Source organism: Macrotis lagotis, chromosome 1 (assembly GCF_037893015.1).
Source record: "Macrotis lagotis isolate mMagLag1 chromosome 1, bilby.v1.9.chrom.fasta, whole genome shotgun sequence".
In the NCBI taxonomy this organism is placed as follows: Eukaryota; Metazoa; Chordata; class Mammalia; order Peramelemorphia; family Peramelidae; genus Macrotis; species Macrotis lagotis.
Genome location: NC_133658.1, coordinates 780,023,324 through 780,027,770, shown reverse-complemented (window position 1 = coordinate 780,027,770; position 4,447 = coordinate 780,023,324). Strand labels below are relative to the sequence as shown.

Here is a 4,447-nt window from a genome sequence, read left to right as displayed (position 1 = left end):
AGAACTGACTTGGAAAATAGATTGAAATGAGATAATTTAAAAATTATTTGATTTCTTGAAAGCCATAATTAAAGCCTGTCATCATATTTTGAGAATATAATCAAGAAAAATTGATCCAACATCCTAGAACCAGAGGGTAAAGTAGAAATGAAAGAACCCACTAATCATGATTTGAAAGAATACAAAAGTGAAAGTTTACAGGTATAGGCAAATTTCAGAGCTCCCAGGTCAAAGAGAAGGTACTTTAAAGAGCAAGAAAAAGACCATTCAAATCAAGATCTAGTAGTTACCATATTAAAGAAACAGAGGACTTTTGATATGATACTCTGTAATACAAAAAAGCTAAAATTACAATTAAGAATTAAAAACCCTGCTAAAGACTTAGTTACTTTGATCAAAATACTCAAAACTAATTCTAAAGTGTCCATAGTGAAAAATGTTGAATACCTGATTCAGAGAGAGAAAGATCTGATAATTCTGAATGCTAACTGCAGCATAATTTTTATTTTATTTTTATAATTTTACTTTGTATTTTTTTGCAACATGGCTAATATGGACAGATGTTTTTACGTGTATCATGGAAATTAAAGTACTTGTCTTCTTAAATGAGGAAAGGAGAGGAGGGAGGGAAAGGATGTGAAATTCAAAAGTTGAAAAATGATTTTTAAAATTTTTACATGTAATTGGAAAATATTTAATGAAACAAAAAATGAATATAAAATTTTGCAGCATAATGATCCTTGAAAAATGGTTTAAGTTTGGAAGACTTTTAAAAGCTAAAAAGAAAATTTAAAGTTTGCTTCTTAAAGCAAGAGGGAGTCATAGGACTTCACTGAAAAGGGAAATTAAACAGCCCTTCCTATGAATGATCTTAAAAAAATCATTTTGGTAACAGTGCATTGCATTGGAGTAGTGGTGATGCAAGAGAGCAAAACCAATCAGAAAGATGTCATAATAATTTAATTTTTTTTAGGTTTTTGCAAGGCAAATGGGGTTAAGTGGCTTGCCCAATTCCACACAACTAGGTGATTATTAAGTGTCTGGGACCAGATTTGAACCCAGGTACTCCTGACTCCAGGGCCAGTGCTTTATCCACTGCTCCACCTAGCCGCCCCATAATTTAATTTTTTAAATGATTTATTAATTAATTTATTTAACATTACTATAATAATCTTGTTGTAAAAGTAAACATAAATCCCTCTTCTCCCCAAAAGGTAGAGAAACCTCAAGAGAAATAAAAAGCAGGGGCGGCTAGGCGGTGTAGTGGATAAAGCACTGGCCTTGGAGTCAGGAGTTCAAATGTGGTCTCAGACACTTAATAATTACCTAGCAGTATGGCCTTGGGTAAGCCACTTAACCCCATTTGCCTTGCAAAAACATAAAAAAAGAAATAAAAAGCATCTGTGTTCAGATACCATTGACTCTGTCTCTAGGATGGGTTGCATTCTTGTACATAACTCCATCAGAGAAGTTGTTTCAATATTTTTTTTCCTCCAGTTGTAATTGTTAACTGTATTTCTCTCCATTCTGTTACTCCCTACTCCGATTTACTCTATTCTGTCTTTCCTTTCACCCTGTCCCTCCACATGAATGTGTTGCATCTGCCTACCCTCTCCCATGTTCTTTCCTTTCTTCTATTTCTTATACTCCTCTTCTCCCTGTCCCCTTTCTCCCTTCCCTTTTCTCTCCTTTATCTTCTAGGGTAAGATAGATTTCTGTACCCTCTTGAGTGTGTATGTTATTTCCTCTCTGTGATATTTCTATTGATAATAAAGGCTTACTCATTCCTCCTCACCTTCCACTTCATTCAAAAAGCTTTTTCCTGACTTTTTTATATGAAATGTCTTAGCGTATTCTACCTCTCCTTTCCCTTTCTTCCAGTACTTTCCTTTATCCTTCACTGACTTCATCTTTATACTATATTATAACATTATATTCAGCTCCCTCTTGTGCCTTGTCAATATGCTCTCCTTCTAATTGCTCTTATAAATGAGAAGGTTCATATGAGTTCTCAGTATCTTCTTCCCATGTAGGGATACATACAGTTCATCATTAAATCCCTCATAATTAGTCCATCCTGTTCACCCTCTTTTATATGTTTCATCTGAATCCTGTACTTGAAGATCAAACCTTCTGTTTAGGTCTGGTCATCTCAACAGGAAAGTTTGAAAGTTCCTTATTTCCCTGAAAGTCCATATTTCTGGGGGCAGGTAGGTGGCACAGTGGATAGAGCCCTGGAGTCAGGAGTACCTGAGTTCAAATCTGGCCTCAGACATTTAATAATTGCCTGTGTGACCTTGGGCAAGTCACTTAACCCTGTTGTCTTAAAAAAAGTCCATCTTTTCCTCCAAAAGAAGATGTTCAGTTTTGCTGGGTGGTAGATTCTCAATTGTAAGCCAAGCTCTTTTGCCTTCTAGAATATCATATTCCAAGTCCTATGAGCCCTTAATGTAGACACTGCTAAATCCTGTGTAATCCTGAATGTAGCACAATAGTAATTGAATGGTTTCTTTCTGGCTGCATGTAGTATTTTCTCTTTGACTTGGGAATTCTGGCATTTGGTTATAATATACCAGGGAGGGTTTTATTTTTGAGATATCTCTTTCATGAGGTGATGGGTAGATGTCCTCAATTTCTATTTTATCCTCTGCTTCTAGGATATCAGGGCAATTTTACTGGATTATTTCTTGAAAGATGAAGTCTGGACTCTTTTCCTGGTCATGAATTTCAGGTGGCTCAATCATTTTTTTTTATTTTGACTACTGATTTTATTATTCAGTTCCTTTTTTTCTGTTTTAAGTAGCCTGCAATTGCCAGCAGTCCTAGCATCCCAAGGCCAGAGTCAGTTGGAGCTGGTAATCATTGGAAGAAGGGCTGGTTGTAGGGATTGGGATGAGGGGAGAGGTTCCCTGCTCTGCCAGTGGTCCTGGGTGGAAAAGATGAAACACTCTTTGTGGAGCCCAGGGTATAGTAAGAGAGGAAATAGGGAGGAGTACTGGGTTAGGGAGATGGAAACCATTTCAGTCCCCTATGTCATTCTCTTCTGCTGTTTCCCCAGTGGTGGCATTCCCTGCAGTCTTGGAGGCCTTCTTTTTTTTTTCTTTTTCTGGTTCTTCCGACTAGCTGAACTCTGCAGGAGTGCCTTTAGCTCTGCATCCTGGACCTCTAGCTCAGACTTGTACAGCGCAGGCTCAAAGGGATCACTGGTTATCCACATGGGACCATTGGCCATGAGCAGTACTGTGAATTTGAACTGGGCAACAAACTCGCCTTCCTTCTCATATAGAACATTGAATGGCTGTAGTAGCTCATGTTTAGCACATTCCACCACATCCATCCAGGCTCTCTTTTCATCCTCAAATGTCCTGAGAGTGAATGGCATGTCATCAAATCACCTCTCTACCTCGCTGAAAAAGGCACGGGAAATTTTCATTTTCAAACCATACTGTTTTGAAGGATCCGCTTGTATATGGTAGTTCTCTTTCCTGCATCCTTGGCCTTGCCCTCTCCTGAGCTCACAATAACATCCACAGCATAGACTTCATGGACTTCAAACTTGGCCTTTTCATGGTCCTTCTTTTGCTGGTCTGTGGGGTTTTGAATGATGGTTTTCTCTCCTTCAATGACATGTTGCTTCAATTGGTGGGACAACATGCCTTCTATCGGTGTGCAGTTAAATGAATGGGCAACTGTGTTCCAGGCATCTGTAACTTGTGTGTTCTGGTTTCCAGGCTTGACCAGGTGCAGGGCTGCCTCAGCACACAGGTGAGCTGCCTTAATCACATCTGCTTTTCTCTCTGTCACTGGAGTGCCCTTAGATGCATTAACCACACTGTGGGCCACATTGGCAATGAAACCATCCACATGGACTCCTAGGTCAATTTTTACTATGTCACCCTCCTTGAAGATGTAGTCCTGGTTGCTCTTCAAGGGGGAGAAGTGACAGGCACAGTTATTTACCGAGATGCTTGTAGGTTAGGCAATACCTTTCTTCATCTCCTTTTCCTTCTTGAAGATCTTGCCCATCTCTTCCATGATCATGGCATCACCCTTGTCACAGAGACCCAGCATGGATGCACCTGAGGTTGATGCTTCTACCACCACCCTCAGGACTTGGTTGGCGATGTCGCCCCCCCCATCTTGTACTTGATCACCACCAGGTTCTCAGAGATTGTCTGCTCCTGCTGCTTGTCCTCCCCCAACATCTTCCCGCCGCTGCCACCTTCACCTCTGCCGCCTTCGCCAGTCGCCTCCTGCTCAGCCGCAGCCGCTTGTGGCCGGAGCCCCCAAGGTACGTGAGCGAAGAGGGAGAGCGAACGAGCGAGAAAGCGCAAGCGAGCGGTTGGTAAGGCGGAGGTGGCTCAATAATTTTTAAATCATCTCTCCTGGATCTATTTTCCACTTTAGTTGTTTTCCTTAAGAGATATTTCACATTTTTCTTCTAGTT

General features: G+C 40.3%; 1 pseudogene; it reads right to left on the bottom strand.

Annotated features, from left to right (window-relative positions):
- Positions 1 to 3,020: 3,020 nt before the first annotated feature.
- LOC141488267 (proliferation-associated protein 2G4 pseudogene) lies at positions 3,021 to 4,205 on the bottom strand (annotated as a pseudogene).
- Positions 4,206 to 4,447: the final 242 nt, after the last annotated feature.